The sequence below is a fragment of the Phoca vitulina genome, unplaced genomic scaffold (genome assembly GCF_004348235.1).
Source record: "Phoca vitulina isolate PV1807 unplaced genomic scaffold, GSC_HSeal_1.0 scaffold9, whole genome shotgun sequence".
In the NCBI taxonomy this organism is placed as follows: Eukaryota; Metazoa; Chordata; class Mammalia; order Carnivora; family Phocidae; genus Phoca; species Phoca vitulina.
This window is the reverse complement of record NW_022589712.1, coordinates 12,446,140-12,460,918: the sequence shown is the minus strand read 5'-3', so window position 1 is coordinate 12,460,918 and position 14,779 is coordinate 12,446,140. Positions and strand designations below refer to the sequence as shown.

The window sequence follows — 14,779 nt, the reverse complement described above, 5'->3', positions numbered from 1 at the left end:
TATAATCAACAGCCAATATTTAATAAACATCCATGTGGTAACAATGATAACTAACTTGGAAATCTGGAACTATATTTTCCAAATGGAAAGGAGTTCTTTAATAAAATGAAGAGTCCCGTCTTCCCCCCTACAACTGGTGATCAGACCCATCCTCTCTGGGTCACCTGGGAAGCAGCTCTATGACCACAGGCAGGTTGCTTACCCTTTTTATGACCCAGGTGACTCCTCATCTGTGAAATGGGACACTAATGTTCCCTGTCTCATGAGGTGGTTACAAGATGCAAATGAAATCCATTATCTGAATCACTGAGCTCAGTGCTTGGCACAGAGTAAACGCTCAATAAATGTTAGTATATCATCAGTCTCTGAATTTCCTCTCCCTAGGCTAGTACACAGTTGAGTTTCTTTATGCAATGCTGGTTTTGTGCTAAGATCATCTGTGTTGTTCCACAGAGTGATCCGGGGCTGTGTTTTTCATATAAATTCAGATATCAGTCCATTCAAGAGCAATAAAGATCCCCTACATTGGACACAGCCCCCCCGGTGCCACATATTATGTATTTTTCATGTTTGAAAATATGTTGAAAAGAAAGCATCAGGACAAAAGAATTCTGTAATTGTTTTTAGCTTGTGTAACACATGGTGCTTACTATGTGCTTTACAAGATATGAACTCATCTAATCCCCATCTGATCCCATCTGTACGCTCTATTATTATCCCCATCTACACATGAGGAAACAGGCTTGGAGGGGTAAGTCATTTCCTGAGGTCACAAAACTAGTGTAAGACGTGGAGCCAGGATTTAAAGCAGACATTCGGACTCTGGTAGGAGCTGTTAGCTGTCACACTACGCCACGAGAGTTCATGAACACACATGCAGGTGCATGCACACCCACACACATTCACTTTCCTTGAAAATGTATGATGGTCAGTGCTTTACTGACATTTCCTAGTATAATCACATCTGGGATGATGCAGCATGATATGCCCAGAAAAAGAAGGGCACTGGGTTTTTATTAAAGGGGAGCCTCTGCTAACCATGTAACTTCTGGGAGCAGAGAAGGTTAGGTGAGGGTTGGCATCTCTAAAGAGCTGTGGCAACGTTCCTTATCTCCATCCTCAGATGAAGGTGAACTTGAGCCTGCAGGGAAGGGTTATCCATGAGCAGCTCCCAGATGAAAGGGGAAAAGGGAAAAAGAACCTAGTTATATTAACGAATAGAGGAAGCTAACGTGACAGACGGGAAAGAAGTAAGAGACTCCTGCCCGTGGGGCCAAGCGTCCAGTTGCCACATCACTGAGCAGGGCTTTGCAACATGTGTGTGCCCAGCAAGAGGTGGACCAGCTCCACCGAGGAAATAGCCCACTCATGTGGCGAGCAGCCCTCAAGTACCTAGGGTGTTCTGAGTCCTGGTCCAGGAACAGCAACACCCTCGCTGTCTACTAGTCCATTAATTAAGTTTTAATTCAGAGACTGATGATATACTAACATTTATTGAACGTTTACTCTGTGCCAAGCACTGAGCTCAGTGCTTCAGGTAACTTATTTCATATGCATTTTGTAACCGCCCTCATGAGACAGGTAACGTTATTGTCCCATTTCCCAGGTGAGGAGGCTACCCCCACCCTAGGGTCCACGGTCTGTTAGGGAGATAGTCATAATGCAGTGAAAGCACAGAGCTGGTGCCACCCAGACAGACCCTGGGATGTGTTTACGGACAGACACCACTTTGCCAGGTCCCAGAGTGTCAGAGAGTCACCAGGAACCAGGAACGTATGATTGTCTGGGCTTCTGTCCATTCCCATTCTGGTGGGAATGGTGGAGAGGAGGAGAGGTTTGGACGCTCTTTAGGAGGTGACAAGGAGAAGGCTGGAGACCAAATGGCTGTGGGCGTGAAGGTCAGGAGAGGTCAGAGGCAGCTCCAAGCCATGTGGGAAGTCAGGATAGTACTGAGTGAGGTAGGGAGCAAGACAGAGGAGGAGGGAGTCTGGGGAGGTGGCAGAATGGAAAGGGGAGTGTGGACAGGGCAGGGGCTGGGACTTAGGTAGCAGGGCATTGTTCTCTGGAACTTTGTTTTTTGTCTTCCTCCACTAGTAAGCCTTTGTATTGCTGAAATTGTGTTGGACCAGGAATAAAACAGGAGCAAAATGGAACTTTCCAGGAGGGATAGATGGGGGTGGTGGTCCCTGGGGCTGTGGATGGCTTGGGTGACCCTCTGCTGTGCTGCTTGTTCATTTACTCTTCTCAGGAGTTGGAAGCATGTGGGGTCAGTCACCCCGCGGCTCACCTTGCGCTCGGGACAGTGCTGCTGAGACAGGAGAGCACCCCTCCCAGAATGGCTTGTTTCTCCTGACCTCACTGCCATGACAAAAGGCAGATTTCTCAGCCACTTCCTTCTCCAGTAGGTGAACCTGGACCGCCTTCAGGTTTCTGTGCGAGCAGGTGGTGACAGGAGTGACCGGAGCATGGCTGGCTCCTAATAGTAGTGGGGGGGTGCATTTCTCAGTGAAATTTCAGGTTGAGTTAGGACTCCGCATTAATTAACAATAGCTTCTTGTTCTAGAAAATGGTGCTTTAACAAAGAAATTTTCTAAAACATGTGATAAATTGGGTCTACCTCGTTAGCAGGAACCGAAATTGCTTTCTTTCTTTCTTTCTTTCTTTCTTTCTTTTTTAAAGATTTTATTTATTTATTAGAGAGTGAGGGAGAGAGAAACAGCATGAGAAGGGAGAGGGTCAGAGGGAGAAGCAGGCTCCCCGCTGAGCCAGGAGCCCAATGTGGGACTCGATCCCAGGACTCCGGGATCATGACCTGAGCTAAAGGCAGTTGCTTAACCAACTGAGCCACCCAGCCGCCCCCAAAATTGCTTTCTAAATTCTCTTGTGGCAAGGAGGATATATTTGCAGATGATAGAGACAGCCAGGCTGTGAGGTGAGAGGAAAAAGTCTGGCAGCCCCCTGCGTTGAGCTTCTCTGTCGTCCTCTGATCGCAGGGTTGCTTGTTTAAAACAGGCTGTCTGTTTTTATTAGAGAATTCCACAAAGGAAAGCGTGTTTGCAGAGACTCTCATTCCGATGATGAAATAATAAAACACGCAAACGTAGTTCCCCGTACCTTCTTGGGAGAGGGGGATAAAGGGTGGGGGTAAGGAAGGAAGCAAACTATTCCAGAGGCATAAAGAATAGACAACAGCTGTATTTTCTTTCTTTCTTTTCTTTTTGGAAAAATGGTAAAATATCAGTATTTTTAAAATTCAATAGCAGAGAAAAATTCAGGCAGAAAGATTTCATCAATCCTATACCTTTGGGGGATCACTGCAGATACTGATGGTAACTTTGTAATAATCTAGAAGAGAGAATTTTAATGTCAAAATTTATTTTTTATTTTTTTAATGGAAACCTATTCCTTATAGTGTAATGATATAAATCCAATCTCTTATAGAAAGGTTATAAATAGTCCTATAGACAACTATATCTAATTTAAAAGTCTGAAGTTTGGATTTTACAGCTCGTGGCTTACTTAAAACTTACAGTTGGAAAGTTTGGATTAAAAAAGGAAAGAATAGCTACAAATTCAAGGTATTATTGCTCTAACTTAAGAAAATAAGGACTCATTAATTCTATATCTGTTAATTCAGTAAGTATGTTATATGCTAGACACAAAGTTGAAAAAGCAGATTTTTTTCTGCATGACATCATTTCTCCATCCTATCATTAATGTTTGTAAATCCCTTTTTAAAAATGCAATAGGAAAAGGCGTTAAGAGAATCAGGTAAGTCTATATGGAAGCGTGTGGGGTCATGGCTGCACCACTATGTATATTCCATATATACACAAAGAGATGGTATATCTGACGCAGCTGATGAATGTCCACTATAATAGTTATAGGATACCCTGAGACTTTTTCTTTCTTTTGAGATATACTGGACTTAAAAAAAAATCGACAAGCATAAAAATCTGAGCTTCAGGTCAGGTTTTAGCTCATTTATACCCTGGTTTTGAATACCCTAGTTTGTACCCAAACCCCAAAGTTGTATATCATCACCAAATTATAACTTTCTGAGGAGGTACAAAATAGTTCATGCATGCCTCTTTAACTGTACACAAGTACACCTGAATAGATTTCAATTCTGTGCTCATGAGGAGAAAGCTGCTAGTCTAATATCCTGACCAAGTCCATTCTCTAGGTAGTTTAATTTCAAAAAATTACTTCCCGTCTAAAGATCCCATCCATGTATTAGATGACTCCACGCCAACAACCCTCCGCTTCAAATGTGGCATAAGCTATCTTTGTTTGTAAGCAGAAGTGTATCTGTTTCAACCTTCTTCTGACCACTTAGAACTGTGGCTTCCAAACCCCACATGCCAATGCTTTCGATAAGCAGTAGCAGCTCGTACCTAACAGAAGGTTAGGAAGACAGTGCTGCTCAGGGGAGAGTGGAAATGTCTGAACATAATGAGCGGGGTTGGGAGGAAGTAAAAGGAATTCAGGAAGAGTCCAACCAGAGAAGCTGTGATGAAGTCCAAGAGCAAGTGTTGCGGGATGAGGGCACTGAGAAAGTGGAACTCAGGGCCATAAAGGGAAACTCGAGAGAAAAGCTGTGTTCATGTTTTATAAGTTTTGCATTTCACAGAAATTTTATGGGTTCAGCAAACACATTTCCTATGCTGAAAGCTCCAGTGAAAAGAAATGCTGGCTATACGACCATCGGGTGAGCAAGAATTGACTGGACATCTTTAAGATGTATAGCATTATAATAGGTATTTTTTCTGATTCAGAAAATAATTAACTTAAAGAGACAGCACAGCAAACAGCCCCATGGAGATACAGCATAGAAACAGTTTGAAAAATGCTGCCCAAGGTATACGAGAGGAGATTTGTTTACTAATCTCAGAGCATGTGCTGCATGGGCAGGGATCGTTGGGAGGCTTCTCCAGGAGCAAAGGACCTTGCTGGCACCACAGGCCCAGCTGCTGTGCTCTTCTGGGGACCCGCCCCCTCCACTACACACTTGGCTGGAGCCCATCCAAAGCAGTGCCACAGGCCTGGCAGTGTGCAGGTGGGCCTGACAGCAGCCGGCACCACTGTAAGGTGACCCCTACCCTGGGAAGAGGGAAAGATGACCATATACACCAGTCCCAACATCTGGTCTGCTCGCAGGCCCTACTCACCAACAAAAGTTTCTTGAGACAACACGGAGAAAGCGCCCTGCAGTTCGGTGCTAACGCATCTGGCAAATGTCTGGTCTGACTCAACTCAAATCCAAGACAGCCCCAGACTGGCCCACTAACAACCACAGGGACATAAACCTGCCCACAACAGGCAAAGAGAGCCATTGCCGACAACTGCTCTAAAGGCAAAAGCAGCTTAGGCCCAACAGTAGGGCACACACAACACACATTAAGAGATGCCCCTGAAGTGCCAGGTGCTGGTGAACAGGGGCCCCTGTATCACAGGGCACTACAGAACCTCTTCTACAAAACTACTTTCAAGAACAGGAGATGTAGCTGACTTTCCTAACACATAGAAACACGCACAGAGAGTTAGACAGAGTGAGACAGAGGAATGTGTCCCAAATGAAAGAACAGGACATAATCACAGCAAGAGACCTAAATGAAATGGAACTAAGTAATGTGCCTGATAGAGAATATAAAGTAATGGTCACAAAGATACTCACTGGACTTGAGAAAATGGTGGAAGACCTCAGTGAGACCCTTAACAAAGATACAGAAAACATAAAAAAGAACCAATCAGAGATGAACTCAATAACTGAAATTAAAAATACACTGGATGGGGGGCGCCTGGGTAGGTCAGTCGGTTGATCGGCCAGCTCTTGATTTTGGCTCAGGTCATGATCTCAGGGTTCTGGGATTGAGCCCATGTTGGGGGCTCAGCAAGGAGTCTGCTTGAAGATTCTTTCTCTCTCCCCCCAACCCTTCCCCAGCTTGCATGTATCCTTTCTCTCTCTCTCTTAAATAAATAAATAAATAAATCTTTTATTTTTAAAAAAGATTTTATTTATTTATTTGACAGAGAGACAGAGAGAGAACACAAGCAGGGGGAGTAGGAGAGGGAGAAGCAGGCTCCCTGCTGAGCAGGGAGCCCAATGTGGGGCTCCATCCCAGGACCCTGGGATCATGACCAGAGCCAAAGGCAGACACTTAACCAACTGAGCCACCCAGGTGCCCCTAAATAAAACTTTTTAAAAAAATACACTGGATGGAATAAATAGTAGACTAGAGTAGAAGTAGAAGAATGAATCAGTGACCTGGAGGACAGAGTAATGGAAAGTAATCAAGCTGAACTGGAGAGAGGAAAAAAAAAATGAAAAGAGGGTCAGGGAACTCAGTGATGCCATCAAGTATAATGACATTTACATTACAGAGATCCTAGAAAGAGAAGAGAGAGAAAAAGGGGCAAAAAATTCATTTGAAGTAATAATAGCTGAAAAATTCTGAAATCTGGGGAAGGAAACAAAAATCCAGATGCAGGAGGTACAGAGAGCCCCAAACAAAATCAACCCAACGAGGTCCACACCAAGAGACATAAAAATTAAAATGGCAAAAAATTAAAAAAAAAAAAAATTAAAATGGCAAAAAGTAGTGATAAGGAGAGAATTTTAAAAGAAACAAGAGAAAAGAAAACAGTTACATACAAGGGAAACCCCATAAGGCTATTAGCTGATTTTTTAGCAGAAACTTTGGAGGCCGGGGTGCCTGGGTGGCTCAGTCAGTTAAGCATCTGCCTTTGGCTCAGGTCATGATCTCAGGGGCCTGGGATCAAGCCCTGAGACGGGCTCCCTGCTCAGTGAGGAGTCTGCTTCTCCCTATCCTTCTGCCCTTCCCCCCACTCACACTCTCTTTCCAAAAATAAATAAATAAATCTTAAAAAAAGAAAAAGAAAGCCAGTGAACCATGAGAGAAGATAGCAAGAGAAGAAAGGAACAGAGAAGAACTACAAAAACAACCATAAAACAAGTAATAAAATGGCAACAAGTACATACCTATCAATAATTACTTTGAATGTAAATGTACTAAATGCTCTAATAGAAAATAGGGTGACGGAATGGATAAAAAAGGAAGGCCCATCTATATGCTGCCTACAAGAGACTCATTTGAGACCTAAAGACACATGCAGATTGAAAGTGAAGGGATAAAAGAGCATTTATTATGCAAATGGAAGTGAAGAGAGAGCTGGAATAGCAATACTTATATCAGACAAAATAGACTTTAAAACAGACTGTAACAAGAGACAAAGAAGGACACTATATAATCATAGAGGGAACAATCCAACAAGAAGATATAACAATTGTAAATATTTACGCACCCAACATGTGAGCACCCAATTCCAAAAAGCAGCTAATAACAAACATAAAGGAACTAATCGATAGTAATACAATAATAGTAGGGGATGTTAACTCCTCACTTATATCCATAGATAGATCATCCAAACAAAAAAATCAAGGAAACAGTGGCTTTGAATGACACATTGAACCAGATGGATCTAACAGGTAATTCAGAACATCCCATCCTAAAACAGGAGAATGAATACACATTCTTTTCAAGTGCACATGGAACATTCTCCAGAACAGATAACATATTAGGCTACAAAACATATCTCAGCCAATTAAAAAAAAAACTGAAGTCATACCATGCATCTTTTCTAATCACAGCACTATGAAACTAGAAATCAATCACAAGAAAAAATTTGGAAAAAACACAAATACATGGAAGTTAAATAACATGCTACTAAACAGTGAATGTGCCAACCAAGAAATCAAAAAGGAAATTAAAAATACATGGAGACAAATGAAAATGAAAACACAATGGTCCAAAAATCTTTGGAATACAGCAAAAGTTGTTATAAGAAGAAAGTTTATAGCAATACAGGCCTACCTCAAGAAGCAAGAAACATCTCACACAACCTAACCTTACACCTGAAGGAGCTAGAAAAAGAAGAATAAGCCTAAAACCTAAAACTGGTAGAAGGAAACAATAAAGACTAGAGGAGAAATAAATGAAATAGAAACTAAAAAAACAATAGAACAGATCAATGAAACCACCAGCTGGTTCTTTGAAAAGATCAACAAAATTGATACACTTTTAGCTAGACTCACTAAAGAGAGAGAGAGAGGGAGAGAAGTCTCAAACAAAATCTGAAATGAACAAGGAGAAATAACAACCAACACCACAGAAATATAAAGGATTTTAAGAGAATATTATGAAAAAGTTATGTGCCAACAAATTGGACAACCTAGAAGAAAAGGATAAATTCCTAGAAACATACACTCTCCCAAAACTGAATCAGGAAGAAATAGAAAATTTGAACAGACCAATTACCAGCAAAGAAATTGAATCAGTAATAAAAAAAACTCCCCAACAAACAAAAGTCCAGGGCCAGATGGCTTCACAGGTGAATTCTACCAAACGTTTAAAGAAGACTTAATACCTATTCTTCTCAAGCTATTCCAAAAAATAGAAGAGGAAGGAAAGCTTCCAAATTTATTTCATGAGGCCAGTATTACCCTGATACCAAAACCAGATAAATATACTACCAAAAAAGAGAACTACAGGCCAATATCTTGGATGAACATAGATGTAAAAAATCCTCAACAAACTGAACAAAATACTAGCAAACTGAATCTAACAATATATTTAAAAAAATCATTCACCATGATCAGTGGAATTTATTCCTGGGATGTATGGATGGTTCAATATTTCCAAATCAATCAGTGTGATACCTCATATCAACAAGAGAAAGGGTAAAAAGTATATGATCATTTTGATAGATGCAGGAAAAGCATTTCGCAAAGTACAACATCCATTCATGATAAAAACCTTCAACAAAGTAGGGTTAGAGGGAACATACCTCAACATAATAAAGGCCATTTATGAAAAACTCACAGCTAACATCATACTTAATGGTGAAAACCAGAGCATTTCCCTAAGGTCAGGAACAAGACAAGGATGTCCACTCTTACCACTTTTATCCAACATAGAACTGGAAGTCCTAGCCACAGCAGTCAGACAAGAAAAAGAAATAAAAGGCATTCAAACTGGTAAGGAAGAAGTAAAACTTTCACTATTTGCAGATGACATGGTACTATATATAGAAAACCCTACAGACTCCACCATAAAACTATTAGAATTGGTAAATGAATTCAGTAAGGTCGCAGTATACAAAATCAATGTACAGAAATCATTTCTATATACTAACAATGACATGGCAGAAAGGGAAATTAAGAAAACAATCCCATTTATAATGACACCAAAAATAATAAAATACCTAGGAATCAACCTAACCAAGGAGGTCTTGTACTCTGACAACTATAAAACACTGATGAGAGAAAGTATAGATGACACAAACAAATGGAAAGATATTCCATGCTCATGGATTGGAAGGACAAATATTTTTAAAATGTCCATACTACTGATAGCAATCTGTAGCAATCCCCATCAAAATACCAACAACATCTTTCACAGAACTAGCACTAACAATCCTAAAATTTGTATGGAACCACAAAAGGCCCAGAATAGCCAAAACAGTCTTGAAAAAGAAGAACAAAATTGGAAGTATCACAATGCCAGATTTCAAGCTATAATATAAAGCGGTAGTAATCAAAATAGTATAGTACTGGCACAAAAATAGACACATAGATCAATGGAACAGAATAGAAAACCCAGAAATAAACCCACAATTATATGGTCAATTAATCTTGGACAAAGGTGGCAAGAATATGCAATGGGGAAAAAGACAGTCTTTTTAACAAATGGTTTTGGGAAAGTGGACAGCTACACGCAAAAGAATGAAACTGGACCACTTTCTTACACCATAAACAAAAATAAATTTAAAATGGATTAAAGACCTAAATGTGAGGCCTGAAACCATAAAAATCCTAGAAAAGAGTGCAGGTAGTAATGTCTCTGGCATCAGCCTAGCAACTTTTTTTCTAGATATGTCTCCTGAGGCAAGGGAAACAAAAGCAAAAATAAACTGGTGAGACTACATCACAATAAAATTTTCTGCACAACAAAGGAAACAATCAACCAAACTAAAAGGCACCCACAACTATATGGTCAACTAATCTGCAACAAAGCAGGAAAGAATATCCAGTGGAAAAAAGACAGTCTCTTTGGGGCGCCTGGGTGGCTCAGTTGGTTAAACATCTGCCTTCAGCTCAGGTCATGATCTCAGGATCCTGGGATCGAGCCCGTGTTGGGCTCCCTGCTCAGCGGAGAGCCTGCTTCTCCCTCTCCCTCTGTTCCTCCCCCTCTGTCCCTCCTCCCCACTCCCATATACTCTCTCTCAAATAAATAGTCTCTTTTAAAAAAAAAGCCAGTCTCTTCAACAAAAGGTGTTGGGAAAACTGGACAGCAACATGCAGAAGAATGAAACTGGACCACTTTCTTACACCATACACAAAAATAAATTCAAAATGGATGAAAGACCTTAATGTGGGACAGGAAACCATCAAAATCCTAGAGAATACAGGCAGAAAGCTCTCTGACCTTGGCCTTAGCAACTTCTTACTAGACACGTCACCACAGGCAAGGGAAACAAAAGCAAAAATGAATTATTGGCATTTAAAAAAAAAGCTTCTGCACTGTGAAGGAAACAATCAATAAACTAAACTATGAGATACCACCTCACACCTGTCAGAATGGCTAAAATTAACAACACAAGAAACAATAGATGTTGGCAAGGCTGCGGAGAAAGGGGAACCCTCTTTTACTCTTGGTGGGAATGCAAACCCATATAGCCACTCTGGAGAACAGTCCGGATGTTCCTCAAAAATAGAACTATCCTATGATCCAGCAATTGCACTACTAGGTATTTACCCAAAGGATACAAAAATACTGATTCAAAGGGATACATGTACCCCGATGTTTATAGCAGCATTATCCACAATAGCCAAAATATGGAGAGAGCCCAAATGTCCACTGACAGATGAATGGATAAAGAAGATGTGGTATATATATATATATATATATATATATATCCACACACAATGGAATATCACCCAGCCATCAAAAAGAATGAAATCTTGCCATTTGCAACGACATGGATGGAGCTAGAGTGTATTATACTAAGTGAAATAAATCAGTCAGAGAAAAACAAATCCCATATGATTTTACTCATATTTGGAACTTAAGAAAGAAAACAGATGAACATATGGGAAGGGGGAAAATTTAAAAAAAGGAGAGAGAGAAACAAGTCATAAGAGACTCTAAACAATAGAGAACAAACTGAGGGTTGTTGGAGGAGGTGGGTGGGAGATGGGATAGATGGATGATGGGAATTAAGGAGAGGACTTGTTATGATGAGCCCTGGGTGTTGTATGTAAGTGATGAATCACTGAATTCTACTCCAGAAACCAATACTGCACTGTATGTTAACTATCTAAAATTTAAATAAATTTAAAAAAGAAAAAAAATTTTAAAAAAAGAATTAAAAAGGTGTAAAGCTTGGCTCAGTATGATATTTAGGTTTTTTTTTGTAACTTTTTTTCTTGTTTACAAAAGTAATCTATGTTCATTGTAGAAATTTTGGAAAATAAAATCTAAAAAAAATTAAAAAACTAAACTAAAAGGCAGCCTACTGAATGGGAGAAGATATTTGTAAAGACATATCTGATAAAAGGTTAGTATCCAAAATATATAAAGAACTTAAACAATTCAACACCCCAAAAATAAATAATCCAATTAAAAAATGGGCAGAAGACATGAACAGAATTTCTCCAAAGAAGACATCCAGATGGCCAACAGACGCATGAAAAGATGTTCTACATCACTCATCATCAGGGAAATGCAAATCAAAACCACAATGAAATACTACCTACCACTTGTCAGAATGGCTAAAATAAAAAACACAGGAAACAACAGGTGTTGCCGAAGATGTGGGAAAAAGAGCCCTTGTGCATTGTTCATGGGAATGCAAACTGGTGCAGCCACTCTGGAAAACAGTATGGAGGGTCCTCAAAAATTAAAAATAGAATTACCATATGATCTAGTAATTCCACTACTGGGTATTTACCCAAAGAAAATGAAAACACTAATTTGCAAAGATATATGTACCCTTATGTTTATTGCAACATTATTTACAATAGCCAAGATGTAAAAGCAGGCCAAGTGTCCACTGATAGGTGAATGGATAAAGAAGATGTGGTATATGTATACAATGGAATATTACTCAACCCTAAAAAAGGGATGAGATCTTGCCATTTGCAACAGCGTGGATGGAGCTAGAGGGTATAATACTCAGTGAATTAAGTTAGAGAAAAACCAATACCATATGGTTTCACTCATATGTGGAATTTAAGAAACAAAAACAAACAGAAAAAGAGACACACACAAAAACAGACTCAACTACAGAGAACAAACTGATGGTTACCAGAGGGGAGGTGGGTGGGGGATGGGTGAAATTGGTGAAGGGGATTAAGAGTACACTTATCATGATGAGCAGTGAGTAATGTACAGAATTGTTGAATCACTGTATTATACATCTGAAACTAATATAACAGTATGTTAGGTACACTAGATTCAAATAAAAAAAAAGAAAAAATATTTTTAAAAAAGTTAGACCTGTGAACGTGGTAGTGGGAAGGAAAACTGGTCAAATGAATCCAGGAGAAAGAAGATCCATCGTCCACGTGTGCAGGCTCGAGCACGGCACGACTACCTCTCAACGGCACAACATACACACATGCAAATGGTTTTAAGGCAATGGATCTAGAGGGTGGATCTAGAGTTTTGGGTTAAACACAGCTTTTTGGAATTGTAATCAAGCCTACTGCTTTCTTTCTTTCAGAAGTTTGAAAAATGCAGTGAAGTAAATCGTGCAAGTTCCCGAGCAGCCCAAGGAAAGACCCATTTATAAACGACCAAGTTATCTTCAGAAAGGAGAGATGTGGCCTTCCTTGAAAAGGCTATCTTCTAGAACTCTCGACTTTTCCGAAAGTAGCCTGACACAAGGCAGAGTGGCCTTCGTCTGCTGGAGAGACAGCTGGACTGGAGGCACGGTGGTCTTTGGCTCTCTACTAGATCGTGGGGTTGCTGGGACGGAGAATACGAGTAGCCTGTTCATGTTAAGGGCATGAAGATTAGAAGAGCACTTAGTGCAAGTAACTGTTGCCGGCATCCTCATTCTTGCCCACAAACAGGCTGTAATACTGCTTCTGAGCTCCGTGGAGATATGTATTAAACACAGCCATTCTTGGGTGGTGTTGGGTGTGTGTGTGCATGTGACATCGTTTCTGTAGCCCGCAGGGTCTGGGCGGCAGCAGAGACTTTACGTGGCAGGAAGACTCTTTCCTCAGGTGCCGGGAAAGAGAGAAAAAGGAGCAAAAGGCTACAACTTAAAAAAGAAAAAAAAAAAAAAATCTTCCCAAAGTGAAGGTGTTTTAAGAAAACTTTCGTTGGCGTTGAACTCGGGAGGGATGATTTGCTGGGTTGACGCCATTAGCTCAGTGTCCTTCTATCAGAAATACTGCACAGCACTGGAAAGAGTTTGGAGACAAAATTCAATTCTGTAAACACAGCTAGGCACCTTCTATGTGCCGGAAAATGTGGAGAAAAAGATGAATTGGGGATGATCTTTTACTTTGAGTTTAGACTTGGGTAATTTAAGTAAAGATTTTGCCAGAGAATATCACAAAATGGGTATTTCTAGGATGTGGGATTATACCTACTATTATTTTCAACTTTTCAGAAAAGAATAGGAAGCTGTGGCTGATTAGTTTTGACGGCTATGAAGTGAGTGGATGGTGAGGAGAGTGGGGCTGCCTTTTTTAAACCTTCATGCTATTCTTGTCTTTGCCAAGTGTGGAAATTTGAATTTATCTTTGGGAGTAGATTTGCTTTGATTGGGCCTTTGGTTCTTCTACAGGGAAGCCGATCTTGCCATATGATGAAGATGATCTGGCATAACTTCCTGATTGTCCACCATCGCCCTGGCTCTTTCTTCTCAGTTCTCTTTGCTCACCCAACCCCACCTTGAGAGAGTTCTGTCTCTTCTGTCCACAATCTTTACCGGGGGCACTTCAACCACACCCAGGGCTATGCTTTATTTCTACAGACCAGTTACTTCTCAGTCTCTATCTCCAGGCCCAACCTCTGCTCTGAACACTAGTCTCATATATTCTCCCCAGGCCCTTCCCAGATGTACTTTCCAGTCTGTTCTCCACCCCTAGCTAGACTGGTGCTTAAAACCCTCCAGTGGGTTCTCATTGTTGGAAGGATAAAATCCAAAATTCTTAACATGCCTACATGAGCATGCATGACTGCCTCTTATTTGCCCCTTTGGCTTCATCTCCTGGTGCTCTGTCCTGAAACCCTTTCTTCAGATGGGCTCAGCTCTTCCCCACCTCAGAGCCTCAAATTCACCATCCCCCCTTTCTGGAATGTTCCAACTCAGTACTTCAGAGCTCAGCTAAATGTTGCTTTCTCCAGGGGTCCCTCTCTAATTCCTTAGTGCTAGGTTAACTCATTATTATGTGCTTTGCATCTTTAGCAGAGATATAAAAAAAGAACTATTTGTAAAATGATTTGTTTGCTATCTATCTCCCTCAGATTTTAACTATCACACAGATTATATCCCTACCGCCCAGTACAGTGCCAGGTGTTGAGTAGATTAATAAGTAGTAAGTGGATTAATAAGTGAGTTTAAGTATTGGGGGACTAAGTTTCTCTTCCTAATATAACATATATGTTCATCTTTACTGTAGACAGAGCTGCATCTCTGCAGATTATTCTGTATTTAATGGAGCGGGGTTAGGTGAAGG

At 40.5% G+C, this 14,779-nt stretch overlaps 1 protein-coding gene across 1 annotated transcript in view; it reads left to right on the top strand.

The window, feature by feature from the left end:
* Window positions 1-14,118, top strand: part of SCAF8 (SR-related CTD associated factor 8) — a 215,080-nt gene extending 200,962 nt beyond the window's left edge. The window contains exon 23 of the transcript XR_004299961.1: window positions 12,808-14,118. The gene's annotated coding sequence lies outside the window, so the exon portion shown is untranslated. The remainder of the gene's footprint in view (window positions 1-12,807) is intronic.
* The last annotated feature ends 661 nt before the right edge of the window (window positions 14,119-14,779 follow it).